The 22,239-nt window shown below is 36.2% G+C and overlaps 1 protein-coding gene across 1 annotated transcript in view; it reads left to right on the plus strand.

Annotated features, from left to right (window-relative positions):
- The first annotated feature begins 16,890 nt into the window (after positions 1 to 16,890).
- The window catches only part of LOC100254494 (uncharacterized), a 30,072-nt gene continuing 24,723 nt past the window's right edge, over positions 16,891 to 22,239 (plus strand). Inside the window, exons 1-2 of the mRNA XM_019225465.2 lie at positions 16,891 to 16,997; positions 17,323 to 17,339. The gene's annotated coding sequence lies outside the window, so the exon portion shown is untranslated. The remainder of the gene's footprint in view (positions 16,998 to 17,322; positions 17,340 to 22,239) is intronic.

The following is a 22,239-nucleotide window of genomic DNA, read 5'->3' on the forward strand; positions in this document are numbered from 1 at the left end:
TTTCTCTTACGAAATGGTCCGTAGTGCTTCCCGATGTTTGCTACCGACATTGGGAGATATTTTCCATCAGATTTTTGTTGTCTAAATCCAAAAAATACTCCTTGTTAGCCACCAATTACAAGATTTCTTAGCTTTTAAGTTAGTAAAAAGAGTAAATATCTATGTAATAATTAGTTTTGTATTATGTTCATATTTAAAATCTCTCGAGAGCCTGTTCTCAGAAGAGGAGACCTTTTGCAAAGTTTTGGAAAAGCAAGTAAAGTTGAGGTCCTTTGTTTTGCCTTACCTTCTCACTTTGTATTTTTTATTTCTTACTAAGTTATGCACTCTCTGAGGAATTTTCCCCAGAGAATGAGTAACTAAACCTTTAGTTCCTTGGAGCTAAGGTTGCCGGGGAAGGTTCCAAGTGCAAGAATGCAAAGTTGTGTGGTTTCAGCCATGAATGAAGAGGAAGTGAAATCCTTTAGTGATTTCTATGTTTTTAGTTAACTTAAAACACCTTAGAGTCACCTAGGCCAACACTTGGTAAGGCAAGTGATCTCCAACCATGAAGATGCACTAGTTTACCCCTTGCGAGCCTCTGGGAGGTGACTTGAAGGTAGGATTTTTTGGAATTGCCAACACTTGGTAAGCTTTTGGACTCCAAGGAGACATCCATTAGTTATCTCTTGCGAGCTTGAGAAGGGAAGTCCAAGGTTAAAGATCACCTTGAATGGTTAAGGCTTAGTGAGAGGCATGAACCATAGCAAGTTGCATCAGTGAGAGGGAATTAAAGCTGAAATCTAATTAAAGGATGTATCTGTACAACACCAGTTAGAGAATTGACTATATGTTGATTCTCTCACGCGAGGAAATGAACCAACTGACCTGAGCTATGTCTTTTGCATGAGGAACCACCCCAGTGAACCTGACTCTCCAAGGAATGTTTTTCTTCCTAAGTAATTTCCATCACTTGCTTTGTAGTCATTTTAAATCTAAATCTTTACCAATCAAAGTTTTTGTTTTATTTCGTGAGCTAACCTTGAAATGAAAAAGTACCAATTCACTTTGAATTGGTATCATTTGTAATTTGGAAACCCTTCCCAGTGAACGATCCTAGAGCCGCTATACTATAGTAGCTTTTTCTTTGCTACCCTAGTATATGGTGTAATAGGTTATAAATTTTGTTGATTACTCCCTCAAACAAGGAGCACCAGCTGGACATGAATCAGCTGAGACACCAATTGGGCATGAATCAAATGGCGCCGTTGCCGGGGAAGGTGTCAAGTTTATAGTGATACCATTTTAGAGCACTTGTGATTTTCATCACAAGTTTGGTAACGTTTCTTTCATTTTACTAATTCTCATTCCTTCTTTATTTATTCATAATCCAAATTTATCTTTTAAATTCAGCTAAGTTTTATTTTGTTTTTGTAGCCCTATTTTCTTTTGTTGTCCTTTATTTTCATTTTAGTTATAGATAGATACTAGTTGTGTATGCCAAATTGGATACGAGACAGTGGAGGAAGGCTTGTTAAATGTGATACACCTCATAACAAAGAATTCGAATTGAGTTTGAATATCATGGAAGCTACACCTGAAGAGCAGCATAGTCACCAAGGTCGTCAAGACAATCTCAATGAATTCAGATCAATGAGGGATCGTATGCATCCACCTCTTATGAGTGCACCATCATGTATAGTGCCCCCTACAGAGCAGCTAGTGATCAGACCGTATCTTGTTCCACTTCTACCAACTTTCCATGGGATGGAAAGTGAGAATCCCTATGCACATATCAAGGAATTTGAAGATGTTTGTAATACATTCCAAGAGGGAGGAGCTTCAATCGATTTGATGAGGCTTAAGTTATTTCCTTTTACTTTAAAGGATAAGGCCAAAATTTGGCTTAATTCTTTAAGGCCAAGGAGTATCCGCACTTGGACTGACTTACAAGCTGAATTCATCAAGAAATTTTTTCCTACTCATAGAACAAATGGCTTGAAAAGACAAATTTCAAACTTCTCAGCTAAAGAGAATGAGAAATTCTATGAGTGTTGGGAAAGATACATGGAAGCTATAAATGCTTGCCCTCACCATGGCTTTGATACTTGGCTATTGGTGAGCTATTTTTATGATGGAATGTCTTCCTCAATGAAGCAACTCCTTGAGACAATGTGTGGAGGAGATTTCATAAGCAAAAATCCGGAGGAAGCTATGGATTTCTTGAGCTATGTAGCTGATGTTTCAAGGGAATGGGATGAACCAACCAAAGGAGAAGTGGAGAAGATGAAGTCTCAACTGAGTGTTTTTAATGCTAAGGCTGGGATGTATACCTTGAAAGAAGATGATGATATGAAAGCAAAATTGGCAGCTGTGATAAGAAGATTGGAGGAGCTGGAACTGAAGAAAGTGCATGAAGTGCAAGCTGTTGCTGGAGCACCAGTGCAAGTGAAGCTGTGTCCCAATTGTCAATCATATGAACATTTGGTGGAGGAATGCCCTGCAATTTCAGCTGAAAGGGAAATGTTTAGAGATCAAGCAAATGTTGTTGGACAATTTAAGCCCAATAACAATGCGCCTTATGGAAATACTTACAACTCAAGTTGGAGGAATCATCCAAATTTCTCATGGAAGGCCAGAGCAACTCAGTACCAACAGCCGGATCCACCATCTCAACAATCTTCAAGTCTTGAACAAGCAATAGCAAATCTCAGCAAGGTAGTGGGAGATTTTGTTGGAAACCAAGAAGTCATCAATGCCTAAATCAATCAAAGAATTGACAGAGTGGAGAGTACTTTGAATAAAAGGATGGATGGAATGCAAAATGATATGTCTCAAAAGTTTGATAATCTCCAATACTCAATTTCAAGGCTCACAAATTTGAACACATTGCAAGAAAAGGGAAGATTTCCTTCTCAACCCCACCAAAACCCCAAGGGTGTCCATGAAGTGGAAGGCCTTGAGGGGGAATCATCACAGATGAAAGATGTCAAAGCCTTGATCACTCTAAGGAGTGGTAAAAAAATTGAGAAGCCAACACCCAAGCCACATGTTGAAAAAGAAGCAGAGATAAAGAAAGGGGATGAAATGGAAGATAAAGAGAAGGAGATCAGTGAAAAGAAGAAGGACTCTGATTCAACAATGAATGCAATTCTAGAGAAGGAACTTCTGAAGGAAGAAATGCTGAAGAAATCAACTTCTCCACCTTTTCCTCAAGCATTACATGGGAAAAAGGGGATTAGAAATGCATCTGAAATTCTTGAGGTATTGAGACAAGTGAAAGTCAATATCCCATTGTTGGATATGATTAAACAAGTTCCAACGTATACAAAATTCCTAAAGGACTTATGTACTATCAAAAGAGGGTTGACTGTAAACATGAAAGCCTTTTTGACTGAGCAAGTAAGTGCAATCTTACAATGTAAGTCTCCATTGAAGTACAAAGATCCGGGAAGTCCTACCATTTCAGTCATGATTGGAGGAAAGGTAGTGGAGAAAGCTTTGTTAGACTTGGGAGCAAGTGTGAATTTGCTTCCATACTCTGTTTACAAGCAATTGGGACTTGGAGAGTTGAAGCCAACATCAATCACTCTATCTCTAGCAGACAGATCAGTGAAAATTCCAAGGGGGGTAATTAAGGATGTCTTGGTTCAAGTTGATAATTTCTACTATCCGGTAGATTTTATTGTTCTTGATATAGATCCTAATGTAAAGGAAGCTAATTTAGTTCCTATCATCCTTGGAAGACCATTTCTTGCTACCTCAAATGCAATCATCAACTGTGGGAATGAGCTTATGCAACTCACTTTTGGCAACATGACACTTGATCTCAATATTTTCTATATGTCTAAAAAACAAACCACTCCGGAAGAAGAAAAGGGTCCAGAAGAGGTGTGCATTATTGACACTCTAGTAGAGGAGCACTGTAATCAAAATATGCAGGACAAGCTAAATGAAAGTCTTGTGGATTTTGAGGAAGGGTTGTTTAAACCCCCTAATGTGCTTGCTACTCTACAAAGTTGGAGAAGGATAGAAGAGATTCTACCTTTGTTCAATAAAGAAGAAGAGACAACTGCTGAAAAAGAGACTCCAAAACTCAATCTGAAGCCTCTAGCTGTGGAGCTGAAATATACATATTTTGAAGAAAATAATCAATGTCTTGTTGTGATATCTTCATCTCTGACCAGTCATCAAGAGAATTGTTTAATGGAAGTTCTCAAGACAATAGGATGGCAAATATCCGACTTGAAAGGCATTAGTCCTTTAGTTTGTACTCATCATATATATATGGAAGAGGAAGCAAAGTCAATTCGTCAACTTCAAAGAAGATTGAATCCTCATTTACAAGAGGTGGTACGAGCTGAGGTGCTGAAGCTACTTCAAGCAGGCATTATTTACCCTATATCTGACAGCCCTTGGGTGAGTCCTACTCAAGTGGTACCAAAGAATTCAGGAATTACCGTAGTTCAGAATGAAAAAGGGGAAGAGATTACTACACGCCTCACTTCAGGTTGGAGGGTGTGTATTGATTATAGAAAGTTGAATGTTGTAACCAGGAAAGATCATTTTCCATTGCCATTTATTGACCAAGTGCTGGAGAGAGTCTTTGGACATCCGTTCTATTGCTTCTTGGACGGGTATTCAGGGTATTGTCAGATTGAAATTGATGTGGAAGATCAGGAAAAAACCACATTTACATGTCCATTTGGAACATATGCTTACAGAAGAATGCCATTTGGTTTATGCAATGCACCCGCAACATTTCAAAGATGTATGTTGAGTATTTTCAGTGATATGGTGGAGCGAATTATGGAGGTTTTCATGGATGATATCACCGTATATGGAGGTACATTTGAGGAATGCTTAGTCAATTTGGAAGCAGTTCTTCATAGATGCATTGAAAAAAACCTGGTGCTCAACTGAGAGAAATGTCATTTTATGGTACGTCAAGGAATTGTCCTTGGCCATATCATCTCTGAAAAAGGCATTGAAGTTGATAAAGTAAAGGTGGAGCTTATTGTCAAATTACCATCCCCAACAACTGTGAAAGGAGTAAGGCAGTTCCTTGACCATGCAGGGTTCTATAGGAGGTTTATAAAAGGTTTCTCAAGTCTTTCAAAACCTCTTTGTGAGCTGTTAGCTAAGGATGCTAAGTTTATATGGGATGAAAGGTGTCAAAATAGCTTTGATCAGCTGAAGAAATTTTTAACAACAACTCCAATAGTGAGAGCCCCTAACTGGCAACTACCCTTTGAACTGATGTGTGATGCCAGTGACTTTGCTATAGGAGCTGTGTTTGGCCAAAGAGATGATGGGAAGCCCTATGCGATCTACTATGCAAGCAAAACACTGAATGAAGCTCAAAGGAACTACACAACTACAGAGAAAGAATTGTTAGCTGTGGTAATTGCTTTGGACAAATTTCATGCTTATTTAGTAGGGTCTTTCATCATTGTTTTCACTGACCATTCAGCCTTGAAGTATTTATTGACAAAGCAAGATGCAAAAGCAAGGTTGATTAGATGGATTCTTTTGTTACAAGAATTCGATCTCCAAATCAAAGATAAAAAAGGAGTGGAGAATGTGGTAGCTGACCACCTTTCAAGGTTAGTTATAACACATAATTCCCATCTCTTGCCTATTAATGATGATTTTCCTGAAGAATCACTCATGTTCCTAGTGAAAACTCCTTGGTATGCTCATATTGCTAATTATCTAGTTACTGGTGAAATTCCAAGTGAGTGGAATGCACAGGACAAGAAGCACTTCTTTGCAAAAATTCATGCTTATTATTGGGAAGAGCACTTTCTTTTTAAGTATTGTGCAGATCAGATCATAAGGAAGTGTGTCCCTGAAGATGAGCAGCAAGGGATTCTATCTCATTGTCATGAGAATGCATGTGGAGGCCACTTTGCCTTTCAGAAAACAACCATGAAGGTGTTGCAATCAGGGTTTACTTGGCCATCTCTTTTCAAAGATGCCCACGTCATGTGTAGAAGTTGTGATAGATGCCAAAGGCTTGGAAAGCTAACAAAAAGAAATCAAATGCCTATGAACCCCATTCTAATAGTTGAGCTATTTGATGTATGGGGCATTGACTTCATGGGACCTTTCCCAATGTCTTTTGGTAATTCTTACATCTTGGTGGGGGTGGATTATGTTTCTAAATGGGTTGAGGCAATCCCCTGTAAACAAAATGATCACAGGGTGGTTCTCAAGTTTCTTAAAGAGAACATTTTCTCAAGATTTGGGGTGCCCAAAGCCATAATCAGTGATGGAGGTGCTCATTTTTGCAACAAACCTTTTGAAGCTTTATTAGCCAAGTATGGAGTGAAGCATAAGGTAGCTACACCTTATCATTCTCAGACTTCCGGGCAAGTTGAGCTAGCTAACAGGGAAATAAAGAACATATTGATGAAAGTGGTGAATTCCAGCAGAAAAGATTGGTCTATTAGGCTTCATGATTCATTGTGGGCATATAGAACAGCTTATAAGACTATTATTGGCATGTCTCCCTATCGTCTTGTCTATGGCAAAGCATGTCATCTCCCTGTGGAAGTTGAATACAAAGCTTGGTGGGCAATCAAGAAGCTGAATATGGACTTGATCAGAGCCGGAGCAAAGAGGTGCTTAGACCTTAATGAGATGGAGGAATTAAGAAATGATGCTTACATCAATTCCAAAGTTGCAAAACAGAGGATGAAGAAGTGGCATGATCAACTAATCTCCAATAAGGAATTTCAGAAAGGGCAAAGAGTTTTACTATATGACTCGAGACTCCATATCTTTCCTGGGAAGCTCAAGTCAAGGTGGATAGGCCCGTTTATTATTCACCGAGTATATGCCAATGGAGTGGTGGAATTATTGAATTCCAATGGTAACGATACCTTTAGAGTCAATGGATATCGTCTCAAGCCGTTCATGGAGCCATTCAAACCAGAAAATGAGGAAATCAACCTCCTTGAGCCACAAAAAGCCTAAGCAAAGAAGGGTTTGGTGGACGTGGTTTTACCACAGTCCAAAATTTTTTGTAAATTTTGTAATTTTCCAAGTTTTTTCCATACTTTTGATCTTAGTTTTTGATCTTAAATCATGTTTTTATGTGTGTTTTAATCTTTTTGAATGATCCCAGGTGGAAGAAAATGCAAAGAAATTCAAAGGAAGAAATCGGAGCGAAATCGGACCAAAAACAGAGTGCAAACAGAGCAAAAACAGGGGTCTGCAAGATTTCGCAACCTCTGCGAAATTAGCACTTCGCTGCGAAGTCATTTCGCAACCTAAAAGAAGCCGCTGCGGAATCGACGTTTCTCTGCGAAAGCGGCCATCCTTCGTGAAATCATTTCGCAGCTCTATTTTCTCCTCTGCGAAAATTTTCGAAGCCGCGAAGCCAAGTTTGGCACACATGTGCCACTTCGCAACACAAGAACCCCCAATTCGCAGCTGCGAAACGGCTGCGAAGCGATAAAGTGTGAAAATCCCTGATTTCGCAACCAAAGTTCCATTTCGCAGGGTATTTCGCAATTGCGAAAGCGATTTTGGCACACGTGTGCCACTTCGCAGCACAGTGACACTCAATACACAGCTGCGAAACGGATTGCGAAGTGGCTGCGAAAATGGATTTTTGCTGCGAAATTAGCCTTTTTCTGCGAAACTCAAAATGACCCTTAATTTTCCGTTATTTTTATATATACCGGTCATTTGAGCTGCGAAAGGGTTTCAAAAATAGAGCGCGTCATTCTCGCAGACTGTTCATCTCCTTGCTCGAGCCCGACACCGCACAAACCTCCATTCGTCTTCTCCGGTCGACACTTCCGGCCAAATTTCGGCAAACCGAAATGGCGCGAACCAGAGGGGCTAAGTCTTCCTCTCTTTCAAGCCGCAAGAAAGTCCCGCGTGAGGAGCCCGTTCCAGGTCCCATTTCTGAGCCTCCGCGGCCAAAAGCAGTTTCCCCTCCGTTGAAGCCCGCGCCGCAAAGCCTCCGGTGAGGCGTTATCTCACCAGGTCAGGGGGTCGGCCACTGCAAAAGAGAGCCAGGGTTGAAAGCTCAAAGCCCATTGAATTGACGGAGCAGTCCCCAGAACCCTCGCTAGTTCCCTCGCCAGTTCCATCTCCGGTGCCATCTCCGGCGCCGCTAGTAGAGCCTGAGGAGCCTCAGCCACCACTTCCCGAGCCCCAAAATCCATCTGAGATGGCCCCTGAACCAGTAATCAGGCGGCAAATGCTGACTCAGCCTCCAATTGAGGGGAATTTGGACTGTAGAGCTCGACCATTCCACTCCGAGCTGTGCTTATACATAGCTATATTCCAATTGCGGCCGGAGCTTGCACAGTCATTCCACCTGCTGCGAAGATACCATATGCAACACCTGCTGACCCCTAGAGACTTCTTCTACCCCAGGGTAGCCATGGATTTTTATCAGTCCATGACTACCAAACAGGTCAGGGATCCAACTCTAATTCATTTTACCATTGATGGGAGGCATGGCATATTGGGAGCTCGCCATATAGCTGAGACCTTGCATATACCCTATGAGCCAACTCATTTTGATGATTTTAGAGTGTGGACCAGTCCCACTGAGCTGGAAATGGTGCATATCCTGTCTAGAGGAACTTTCACACGACCACATCTGTTGAGGGGGGAGCTTCCTCCAATCATGTTTCTTATTGATACATTTTTGTGTCATAACCTCTACCCACTGCAACATTGGACTCAAAGGAGAGGAGTCCTGTTAGAAGCCCTGTTCAAGATGTCTGAGGGATATTTCTTCGGCCCTCACCATCTAATTATGGCAGCCCTTCTCTATTTCGAAGAGAAAGTACATAAAAAGAAGTTGTAGAGAGCTGATGCCATTCCTCTTCTCTTTCCAAGGCTGCTGTGCCAAATTCTGGAGCACCTGGGGTATCCTTCTGAGCCTCAGTTGGAGCGCAAACGCATTTGCCGAGAGGTATTTACTCTCGAAAAATGGAACAACATGACAGCCTATAGAGTTGACCAGCCAGAGCGCCCACAGCCAGCTGCTAAGAGAGCATCCCCACGACATATACCTGAGGGTATACCTATTGCTGCTCCTGCCATTCCCAAAGCTCCACCAGTTACTCCAGCTTCATCTCAGCCATCCACTTTAGCTGAACCAAGGATGGTCATTCCCATTTCTGAATACAAAGAGTTATGCCGTTCATTGAAGACCCTCACAGCATCTCAGAGCAGCCTTGCTCATGAGATGGCAGCCATTCGAGCATGCCAAGAGCAGATGTTGGCCACCCAGGCTCAGCACACTGCCATCTTAAGGCAGCTCCAGCATCATTTTGATCTGCCACCAGCTGCTGAGCCCTCCACCTATACCACAGCAGTGCCACACTCTCATCCCACAAAGCCTCAGGCCCCATCTGGAGCAGCTACTGAAGAGGCAGACCCATCTGCCTAGCCCCAGCACCACCCACTCATCAGATTAATATATATATATACTGCCTATGTTTTTTTTATGTATTTCGTTTGTTAGTTTGTAAGAAATCCCATTATTTTGGTACCATATTTGGGATTGCTTGTATTGCCTTTCTTTTTCATTGTACTCAAATGGATTCAAAGCAATACAAGTTTAATATTTTTTTTTTTGTTAACCTTTAGCATTAATTTATTCTTATTTCCTTTTCTCACATCTTTTATTCTTTTTGAAACATGTGGTTTCTCCAATCAGTATTCGAAATTGATATCACTCAGGAGGTACCACTTTCTCCCTTTAATTGCAATCACTCATATCACATTGAGGACAATGCTCAGTTCGGTTGGGGGGGGGGGGGGGGGGAGAGAAAATGAGGAAGGAAGTATGCTAAGTTAAAGGAAGTATGCTAAGTCATTTTGGTAATACAATTATATTGGTAAATCAGTTGTAGTTTTTGATTTTTACTCTTTTTATTCTATTCTCTATGGATTTTGAGGAAAAATTTTCAAATTAAAATAGGAGAAATTGAACTGTTGCTTTTCACTTGACTTAGAGTATGGATTATGCTTACTAAAGTGGTTCAATTGTTGAAGCTTCTATTGAAATTGAATTTAGTTCTTCCACTTTAAGCTATTCACACACTGTGCACAATAGATTCCGACTATAAGATGAAAAGTTATTTCCCTCTTGACTTAGGATAATTTTGGGACTTGGTACATTTGACCTCATTTGATAAAGTTGAGACACCTTATGAAAGACCAATGAGCCTTTGAAATAAAGAAAGAAAGTTGTTTGCTTGCCTTGAAACCCGAGCAAGGTTTGAGGGGTATATGGTGAAAATCTTTAAAGCCTGGTGCCCTAAGCCTTAATTGGTTGGGAGTCACCGACCTCAATGCTCGTTACAAGGGTGAATTGGTAGAGTCAGCATATGGTAGGTGCTTGGGTATTAGAAATTCATTCTCAAAAGTCCGGGGAAAAATTCGAGGAGTTAGTGGTTGAAAGATCCTTAAAGCTTGATGCCCTAAACCTTAATTGGTTGGGAGTCATTGATGGACCCCCATTACATGGACAATTCAGAAAGAGTACCCCATTAAGCCTCCTTGAAAAAAAAAAAAGTGTGTTTTTTTCTTATTGATTTTGGTCAGTTTGCTAAGTGTTGAAAAAAAGATAGGTTGGGGGGAGAGATTAGTTTAACATATTATTTTCGGAACCTAAGGAACCAATACACATAGATTTTTGAGGAAGAATAAAGTTTGGTTCTTTGAAAGTGGAAATGATTTTAAAACTTCAGTTTGCATAATGTATTCCCTTAATTGACAGTGTTTAGCATAGTTTGTTATAACTCTTGTTGAAATTTAAGTTTGTATTTCTTTAATGTTCCATGTGAAAGTTAGATCATCATGCCACTTGAAAATTGTTTATTGATCAGCATGATGTTGTAAATTATAGTAATTTTTATTTTTTATTTTTTATTTTTATCTCCTTCATTGCTAAGGGACTAGCAATATGTCGGTTGGGGGGAGTGATTACTACTCAAAAAGTGCTATTTGATAGCTTGTAATTAATCCTTTTAAACACTTTTGAGTAGTAGTTTTGCCTTTTTAACTCAATTGGCATGATAAGGACCCTTGCAATCGTTTCTAATTAAATTGTATTAAGTTTTGGTATTTTTGTTAGTAATTTGATCACCAAAGCAATCCGAGATTGAGGAGAGTTATGTGGAATCTTGAACTAAAGCTTTGAAGCCCTTTTCCAAGAGTTGATCCAGAATGCTAGGAGAAAAAGTAAAGAGAATTTGCCATGAAGCATATTCTTGATGACAGTCGTGGTAGCCACTTTTGGAGCACTTTCTGAAGTCCAATTGATGCGTGCTATATACCATTTCAAAGCTCAGGAAGTCAAAAATCCAATGCTTTAAACGGTGCACAATTTGGAGTTGAAACGAAGAAGTTACAGCCACTGCAAGTCAATCACTCTAAGCTGAATGAAGCATTTTGCAAAGTGTTGCGAAATCACCCTTTTGTTGCGAAGTGATTTCGCAGCCTTTTTGTACAGTGTGGTGGATTTCCTCCTGAAGTTGCCTGATATATGCGACAAGTTGGAAGCTGAGAACCTCAAGATGGAAGCCAACTTCGCAGCCCTACGAGAATAGCCTTTTGCTGCGAAGTGATTTCGCAGCCCTTTTTGAGTGTCTGCGAAATCTCGCAGACATCATTTTCTCTTGCGAAATGGTCCGTAGTGCTTCCCGATGTTTGCTACCGACATTGGGAGATATTTTCCATCAGATTTTTGTTGTCTAAATCCCAAAATACTCCTTGTAAGCCACCAATTACAAGATTCCTTAGCTTTTAAGTTAGTAAAAAGAGTAAATATCTATGTAATAATTAGTTTTGTATTATGTTCATATTTAAAATCTCTCGAGAGCCTGTTCTCAGAAGATGAGACCTTTTGCAAAGTTTTGGAAAAGCAAGTAAAGTTGAGGTCCTTTGTTTTGCCTTACCTTCTCACTTTGTATTTTTTATTTCTTACTAAGTTATGCACTCTCTGAGGAATTTTCCCCAGAGAATGAGTAACTAAACCTTTAGGTCCTTGGAGCTAAGGTTGTCGGGGAAGGTTCCAAGTGCAAGAATGCAAAGTTATGTGGTTTCAGCCATGAATGAAGAGGAAGTGAAATCCTTTAGTGATTTCTATGTTTTTAGTTAACTTAAAACACCTTAGAGTCACATGGGCCAACACTTGGTAAGGCAAGTGATCTCCAACCATGAAGATGCACTAGTTTACCCCTTGCGAGCCTCTGGGAGGTGACTTGAAGGTAGGATTTTCTAGAATTGCCAACACTTGGTAAGCTTTTAGACTCCAAGGAGACATCTATTAGTTATCTCTTGCGAGCTTGAGAAGGGAAGTCCAAGGTTAAAGATCACCTTGAATGGTTAAGGCTTAGTGAGAGGCATGAACCATAGCAAGTTGCATCAGTGAGAGAGAATTAAAGCTGAAATCTAATTAAAGGATGTATCTGTACAACACCGGTTAGAGAATTGACTATATGTTGATTCTCTCACACGAGGAAATGAACCAACTGACCTGAGCTATGTCTTTTGCATAAGGAACCACCCCAATGAACCTGACTCTCCAAGGAATGTTTTTCTTCCTAAGTAATTTCCATCACTTGCTTTGTAGTCATTTTAAATCTAAATCTTTACCAATCAAAGTTTTTGTTTTATTTCGTGAGCTAACCTTGAAATGAAAAAGTACCAATTCACTTTGAATTGGTATCATTTGTAATTTGGAAACCCTTCTCAGTGAACGATCCTAGAGCCGCTATACTATAGTAGCTTTTTCTTTACTACCCTAGTATATGGTGTAATAGGTTATAAATTTTGTTGATTACTCCCTCAAACAAGGAGCACCAGCAGGACATGAATCAGCTGAGACACCAATTGGGCATGAATCATCAAGTTCCAATATGCATTTCATCCCAATGGATACAAATCTTGAAAGTTTCAATTGCAAGAAAATTTCAAAATAATCTAAAGCTACATTTTCAAAATGAATTTCCAACACTTCATGATGAAAGCCTAAAATTTCAAAAATCAAGATTTTCATTTTTCAAGCAAAAGAAATTGAATCTTCCTCAAGACCTTAAATAGATGATAAGTCAAAAGGCTCAAGCAACCAGAGAAGCTAAGCAAGAACATATAATGCAATTTCTTGCTGACTATAACACTTTTGGAGTTACTATTCAAGGGATGAGTTTCATTTGGCATACTCATTATGACAATACCAATAATGAATGTCCAAAGTTTGATCCCTTGTGTAGGGAAATTCCGCTAGAAAGGCATGACTGTAAGTGTGCTCTTACTTATAGTATTTGTAAAGCCAACATTGACTTAGAGAGATATAGACCTGTAGTCATCAAATTCAATAATAAGTCAATAGAACTAACCCCTGCTCTCCTCATGGATTATGAACTACTTTATCAACTAATTTTCTCTCATCCTAATCAAACCGATGGATTTGGAAGAAAATTAGCAGTTTGTGTATTAAATGCTTTCATTCGAGATTTCAAATAAGTTGAACTCATTATTGAAAGTAAGCCTCTTGAATGGTCAAATGATGGAGGAGTTTATTCTGCTCAACATCTTATCATTCTTAAAGCCAATTACATAAAACATCCATTGTTTGGTACAGAGGACCCTTGGCCCTGTACTAAAGTCAGCCTTAAAAAACAAATTCAGACGTTCGAAGTCAAAAATGATTGCAAGAAACCTTGATTATGGGATTTATAGTTCTTCTAACTATAATCTCATCATTGAAGACAATATTTAAAATATCATTTTTACAAACGTTTTTCCAAAAGTCTCTCTTTTGTTCCAAACTCAATTTTCTTATCTTGTTGATAAGTACAAAAGGGATTATGTCATTGAAAAGGAAGCTCAATAAGTTTTTGAGAAATATCTCTTAGAAATGCTCAGTTAAGAGATATCAATAATTTTTTATACATCTGTATCTTTGTATATTTGTCTCCTTGTATTTATCTAGTAAAAAAAATGTAAAGAAGAATGCGTATAAGAAGTAAGAAAAAAAAAACCCAACACTATTCAAATAGTAATTAATAGTGTCAAACAGTGTTCTTTGTCTACCAATGTGATTTTCAAAGAGCAACATGGAGAAAACAAAATTTATTCTCTTCTGGTTTCATTTAAAACACCTTTGACAAGAAAAGAAAACTTACCTCCTTCGTCAGACTTCATACAACCAGTTGTCTAAGAATTGAGTGTGGATTTCAAAAACTTTGAAGCACACAAATTTCATCAAGACTCAAGTCTGACATTCTCTCTATAAATAGAGATGCAACCTTCATCACAAGGCAGGGTGGAAAAACTTGAGAGTGGAAGAACCCAAGAGAGTGAGTAGTGTGAGCAAAGAGTGTTCTCTAAATTTCTCTCTTAGCTTTTGTAACCTCTCTTTCTCCTTACAAAAATCTAGTCTTTTGTATTCTTCCCTTGTAGTCATCTCTCTGCTATCAACAAACTTGTTTGTAATCAACAACTCTATGTAATCAAGGTATATTTTCAATACAAGAGTTATTTTTAGATTTTTGTTGCTTGTTGAGTTAAATGTTGAAGAGAATGATTTGTATAATTTAATTGTTGTTGAACTTGTCTAATATCTTTGTAAATTATGAGAATTTGTTCATATTTGGTTCTTGGAATTTTGAAGGGTGAGACATAAATTGAATTGATGATTATTTAAGGGTGGTTGGGAACCTAATTTTGAGGTTATTGTTGAAATTCTTTTTTGAATATTTTATGAGTGTTTTATTGCTAATTGATGTCCTTCTTCATTTCTTAAAGTTATGAGTTGTTTTCTTTGTTTTCTAAGTTTGAAAAACCAATAGAAAAAATGAATAGTCATTTTCTTTTGATTCTTTCTAGCTTGAGGAGGAAGTGTTTGAAAATAAGCCATTTTAGTATTATTGTGAGGGGAAAAATAATATGATTTTATCCATTCTACATTAGGAGTAAAATGAGTCTTTTTATAATATTTCTTATGAATAATGTTAACTTGATTAGGATACATATCATAATGAGTATGCTACATAAGAGGAGATTCTTGTAGTTACCAAACATGTGCAAAACATCTTACATAAAGTCATATATTGATTTTATATCTTTACAAACCATTTTTTCTCTCTCTAAATTTAAGATAATAATTTCTTTTAATATATTCCTTTCTTAAAGTAGTTTTTAAAATTATTACTTTATTAATATAAATTTCTAAAAGTTATTAAATCATAAATAAAGGTTATTACTATTTTTAAATTTAAAAAATAAAATAGGAAATATATTCAAATGAATATCATTTTAATTTTTAACTTATCTTATATTCTTAAAAAAAATTAAATTTAATAAGATGGGTAATTTTATTTAAAGTTACCTGATTTTATGTTTGGAAAATCTACTTAAATAATGGACAGTTTTATTTATTTATTATTTATGTCAATGAACATTTGGATCAATCTTTGGAAAACTATTTTCTTAAAAATTTGTTTTAATGGTCATTATCCATTTATTCAAAATAATTATCCTTCTTATCTCATAAAAAATAATTCTTATTTCATTAAAAAAAATAAAAATAAACGGAGAGGGTGAGTGTGCAAATTTCCCATACCTGTTGCCCCATGCTTTTTTTAATATTTTTTCTTGAAAATTTTTAAATTTTTAAAAAGATTATTTTTAAAAACATTAAAATAAATATATTTTATAATAATTAAAATATTATATTTTTATAACTTATTTTATTGAAGAATATTTTATTTTATATATATATATATATAGTAAACATAGGAAAACAAAAATTAAATTAAATTAATTTCATATATAATTGGGATAGGAAGGGATGAGAAAAGACAATATTTGACTAATAATTAAATCTTATTGTCAAATCATTTATGGGATTTAATGATCCCTAAGAGCATATTCATCATTTTAACTATGTGTGTTTGGTTTGGCATTTGATTTAATAATAGTAACAAAAATAAAAATGAATAGAAAATAATTAATGATTTGGATCATATATCAACAACTAATCTTCGATATAAGAGAAGCTTCCATCGAAACAATTATTTATTTTGGGGTATCTATTTTTTTTTTTTTTTTTAAAGAGAAAGTGTATAGAGAAATGACAAGAAGATATTGGAACATCAATTTAGAAGAGATGATCAAAGCAAGAGTTCTCAGGTCTTAAAAAAAATCTCAAATTCATCATTAACTATTTATTTAAATTTCAAACTCTTCCTTAATAGGGTAGATGGGCATTTGAAAAAAACCCACTCCATTATCATCCCTATTTTTGTTAAGAGACGATATTGTTTTTTATGTTTTCTTTTATTTGATTTGTTTTAGACGTTATTTGTACATATTCACAAACAAATTTTCATAATATGAATTTGAATAAATATGACTAAGTTTTCTAATTTTAAAAATAACTTTTAAATGAGACATTAAGTTTATATTTGGTTTTTGGAAAATTTGAGAAAAATGTAAGGGAAAGAAAATAAAAAAGAAAAGTAGAAGAAAAGAAAAATGAAGGAAAATAAAAAATATATTTAAAATCAATAAATTATTTTTATATGTTACTTTAAATTTATTTCATCAATATAAAAATTAAATAATTTAAAAATGTATAAGTTTATAACTAATTTTAAATATATTTTATTTTATTTTTGTATTTTTCATGGTAGAATTAAACACGGAAAAATAATTTTTTTTAATATATTTTTTATTTCGTAATTTTTGAGAACTTTGAGAAGCTCGAAAAGTCAGATTGGGATGAACTTGGGTCAGACTTTTAGCATCAACCAATGACCCTGCTTGCAGCATCAGCCCAGTTAGAGCCCAATAGTTAAAACATTGGGCCGGCCCAGTTTAGGCCCAATATGACCTTCAATTGCTAGACTTACGTTGGACACTCGACAGTTGAGGCTTGCGTCCCAGATCTCCATTTACACCAAACTCATTCAATCATTTCTTCCTCCAGACGCTGCGTTTCGATCGGATATCTGGACTCTGAGATCAAGGTACTGCTCCAATCTCTAGTCCCAATTGAATCAAGGTTAGATACAATTGGATGCTGAGAACATGAAGGAAAATTTTGAACAGTAAATATGGACTCTTTGGCTGAGTCGATCAGAGATTTTTTTTTCTTTTTTTTTTTTGGATTTTGGATTCTTGTTAGCAAAGAAGCTGAGAGAGATAACACTGGAAACAAAATATGGATTTTCTTTTATTTTTCTTCATTTTCTTGGTAACCAAAGGGAGGGCTCGGGTTTTAGTCTTGAGTGCTTAATAACTTGGGAATGCTATTGCTGTAGGTTCTAAATTGTAGTGTTTCTCTTTGAACAGCTGTGGAACTATTGCAGGTTTGGATTAGAGCTCAGAATGAAATTTTTGTTAGATTGATGGTCTTTGCTATTTGGGATTTTCTGGTATGAAAAGACTTTTGGTTTAGAATCTCTAGGTGCGAAATTTTCACCACTGAGGATTCTGGAATATAGAAAAGTGCCACTTTGCTCACTGATTATTTGGCTCATGGTTGGAAGCAAAATTTGAGAGATCACATAGGCACGACAATGTTTTTTCTTTTATTTCTCAATTCTCGGTAAGCAAAGAGAGGGCTGGGGTTTCTCTTTGAATGCTTCTAAATTTCCAATGATATTGCTAAAAACTTTGAACTCTATTTTTCTGGAAGCATAAAATAGAGATGATTTAGAAATGAAAATGCACTTATCAAAAAAAAATTTAGGAATGAAAATGTTAGTTTCTTGTTTTGCTCTATTTTCTTAGTAACCAGATAGATCACTAGGAAGAGGGTAATTTAAGGCAAATTTGGAGAAATAGATTGGGGATGACGAATGGTGCGTGCATGAGGTGAGAGAGGCTTTTGGAATGGGTTTGTGGAAAGACATCAAAAAGGGAGTGATGATTCAGTGTTAGAACCTTCATCTAAGTCGGAAATGGTTTGAGGACTAAGTTTGTTTAGATAGGTGGGTAGGGGAGTGCTCTTTCAAAGTAGATTTTTCCTACTCTTTTTTGGAATTGCCTTTGCCAAAGATATGGCAGTCAGTGATTTTTGGGAGACTGGAGTTAGAGGTGGTAAGTGGTGTTTTAGCTTGCAGTGGCATATGCATGATTGGGAGTTAGAGGCCTGCATTCATGAGGTGAGTTTATATGGTGAAGGGGAGGACAAACTTTGGTGGAAGGTAAGGAACAGGGACAGGTTACAGGTGAAGTCTAAATAGAGACCCTTCTTTGAGAAAGAGGTTTGGGGCACTTGTGAGAGTGGTTTTCTTTGCCTAGGATGTGGTATCAGTTAAGATTTTAACCCTTGACAACCTGATGAGGGAAGGATCACTTTCGGTGAATATATGTATTCTTTGTAAATCTAGCAATGAACCAGTAAATTATCCTTCAATGTGGTAAAACTTGGTTGCTATGGATTTTTTATTGGCTATTTTCAGGATGCAATGGGTATTTCCAGAGTCAGTTAAGAAGCTTTTTATGGGAAAGCTGCAGGCATAGGTAGACAGCGGAGAAATGTCTGGTGGATAGCCCTCTCTGTTTGTTCTAGTGTATTTGGAAAGAACGCACTGGTAGAGCCTTCAAGAAGGAGGAGCTTTCAGATCAAAATCTGAAGTTCTTTATCAAGTCCTTCATGGAGTGGTCAAGGGCACCTTTGGGAATCCCAAATGGCACATTACTATATTTCATTGATAGTATAAACTGGGGCTAGTTGGCTTTGTGCAGCTGTTTGCTCTGTGTCTCTGTGTGTGTTTTTCCTTTTTTCTTTTTTCTTTTTTCTTTTTTCTTTTTTACATCTTCTATACTCCTTATCTACATAAGTTGACCTTTTGTTATGTGCTTTCTATCTCTATCTTGGCTTGCCTATTAAAAAGGAATAAAAAATTCTTATAGAAGATTGGCAAAACTGTGCTAGTTATCAAGATAGAAGAAACAAAAATAGCTTTTGAATCCTTGAGTGCACACCAAATAGGCCAATAATAAGGCCAACAACGAATGTGCACCCAATTGGCCAATACTAAGGCAGACAGCAAACTTTTTAGGCATTAACACTCTGACCAGAAGGAACATTGTGAAGGCAATAAAGGCAAAGAAAACCCCATCAACAGGGAGCAATGAAAAGTACATGAGAGATTTTCAAGAGCAGCACTGCTAGTTGCAAAAAATAATAAAAATTATAACAATCAAAGTTACATAATATAGAAAAAAACGTTTACAAACACTTCATAGTTTTATATATAGTATAGATATCCGTATAGTATTGATATATAGATATGAATTATTTATATATGGGATGATTCTTAGGGCTATCGTTAGCATACTTTTGTTTGAGAGTTTTAACTTGTTGACTATGATGTTTATACCTTGTTCAAGGACTTTTATTCTGGTCTTTTTATGTTAAAGTCATTGGAAGTAAGTATTCATGCTAACCACATTTTTGATATTGGTCTTTTTTGTATTAGGTCTTGGGCAATGACTATGATTCCATTGGACCCAATTTATCAAGTTAATGACATCATATATGCACCAATGCAGTGTTTTAACCTTTAATCACATTTTTCACAGTTGTCTTTTATTTATTGAAAAATCGCAAAAAGGAACTTCCCTATCCCATCCTGATAACTCTTTAAGACCTACCTGGATTGGCTTTTGATAAACCAAAACCTTTATTTCAAGCAGAACTGTGTTTATTTTTTTGATAATTTTAATAAAAGATTTCTTGACTTAAAAAGAAAAACTTAAGCTTTGTTTGGGTTCCTTTTTTGTTTTTTGGCTTTAGCAGGGAGTTAAAGCTGAAGTTGAAGTCATAATCTTAAGGGGACAATAATGGTATTATGAAAGTTTCATTGAAAATAAAATAGTTTCCTGAATAAGCCTTAAAGGGCTTTTTATGAGAAGTAATATTTTCCTGCCTTCCATATTACGTTATTTTTATGCCAATGGCTCTTTAAATAAAATTACGTTGGGTAGGTATATAAACCTTTATTGAGCCTAAAGAAGAGTTTATGATGTCTAAGAAGCCTATTCAAACAGGGTCTTAATATAAAAGTAAGAACAATGTCATTTTTTTTTAACGCAAATCAATTTTCTGCTTATGTGAAATTTTTTTCATGTTTAATGAAAGTTGCATGGTATCAATGTGAAGAAAATGCTGCTTTCTAGTGCAAAGTAATTTTAACCTTGGCTTATATTTAACATCTAAATAAAGGCAGAAATAAAAAGTTACCCATAAAGACCAGGACTTTTCTTAATTTCAAAATTTGGGAGTCTCATGAACCCTTCATAGAAGGTTGTTGTGTAGACTTTTTATTATCTATTCTACAATCATGTAATGAAAGGATAAAAAACTAAAACGTCCAAGAAATTGCACTATTAAAATACAAGATAGAGGAAAATAAAAAATTCATTATAACAATTAGAATTGCTTTCTTAAAATTGTTAATCAAAGCACAACCAAAATTGCTTTTGATATCTTTACTTAATTTGTTTCCAAAAGTGTTTCCATCATTTAATCCATCTTGTAATCCATCTTAATTTGAATGCCATAGAATCACATCACAAGGATAATCTTTAATAATCCTAGATTAAATAGTGGAATGCATCCATTAATAAAAACAGCAACAAAATCTTCTTTGTTGTGTAATTCTTTTGAAGAATGATCATTAAAAGACCAAATAGGATGGCTAGGGGGCAAGTAAGAAATATGAAAAGTAAAAGTATTTTCATGTAATAAAATAGATTTGATTAAATCTAAGAAAGTGGGTTGTTTCACTGTTGTCAAAGCAAAGCAAAGAATTGTTGGTGTGCCTCTCTGCTAGATAGCCCTAATCCTAATTCTTCTTCTTCTTCTTGTTTTAGGACCCTAATTGATACATAACATGAATCACAAAGAAAAGAAAATAAAAGAAAATTTTCATTTTGATTCTTGTAGATCACATGATCAAGCACGGTACATAATGAAAGTTAAGGTAGTAGGAAGGAGGTTGAATGAGCTAGAGTGTCGGTCATTGGAGTTTTAGCTGATTGAGACTCACTGAACTCAAGTAGTCATCTTTTTTTTTTTTTTTCATATTCGTATTTTGGAAATCTGATAGCATTGTACTTTGTGTAAATTGGTGACAATTTTGATAGGAAAGTATGTGCTTTTGTGCTTTCAGATGGTTTTGGGGCTAAAATCATGGGAATTATGGTTAGAGATGTTCAAAGTATTTGATGGGTTGATTTGGGTTTAGTTTTGGATCCAAATTTGGATGGAATTTGTAAGGGGCATTTGGAGAATTTTTAGGTATTTTAAAAATATTTTATTGGAGTGTTGAAGGATGAAAGAGAAGACTAGTAGGGTGACATTGACGAAAGGATTTGGGAAATTTTAAGATTTAGAAGGGGTTTTGGGAGAGAGAACCTAAGGATGGGAATATCTTACTTATATTAGACCTAGTGCCTAGGTGGTTTGTCCAATAATGGGTGGGATGGGGATTGCAATTCTTTCTAATTTTTGAGGTATTATGTATATCAGAGGCTCAACTAGAAAGCATAAGAATAGGAATAGGAATTTTGTGTTATATAGGGCAATCCTTGATACCTTCTGATTTTCAAATTGAAATCAATCCTTGGTAAAAAGAATTGAACCTTTTATTTGCTTTCAATAGAAATTAAAAGAATTGTATGAAATGTTTTGCATTGGTGTTCTAGCCAAGCATGAGTAGAAAAATGATGTGGTTTTGGCTTCTATTTTATATTACATAGTGGATGCCTCTCAGTATTTTTTTTTTTTTTATAGGAAACGACAAAGAGATATATTGATAGAAAAAAGAAGTACAAGAGAAGGATAAGAAATCCTCCCACCAAAGAAAACTAAACTACAAGAATACAAAAACAAGAAAGTACACAGTAAAACAAGCTAACACTCTAAATTAGACCAATCCTTAGGAATTACACACCGCTAACCAATCAAGTTGTAACACATTAAGGGGAGTCCCCTTAAAAACCTTGGAACAGAAAGCCCAAAGAGAAGCAAGGAAAAAAATAGAATCCCAAAGATACTTTGAATTCCTTGCTTTATCCTAAAAAATCATCGCGTTTCTTTCCCGCCACACAACCCAAATTAAAGCGATGCTCGCAGCTTGCCACAAAACTATCCCCCTCTTAGATGAACCAAAACCATTAAATTTGATGGACATCATGTCAAAAATGCTCCTCGGGGGGACCCAATCCATCTTGGCTAACTGAAATAATCTGTGC

The sequence above is a fragment of the Vitis vinifera genome, chromosome 2 (genome assembly GCF_030704535.1).
Source record: "Vitis vinifera cultivar Pinot Noir 40024 chromosome 2, ASM3070453v1".
Taxonomy (NCBI): domain Eukaryota; kingdom Viridiplantae; phylum Streptophyta; class Magnoliopsida; order Vitales; family Vitaceae; genus Vitis; species Vitis vinifera.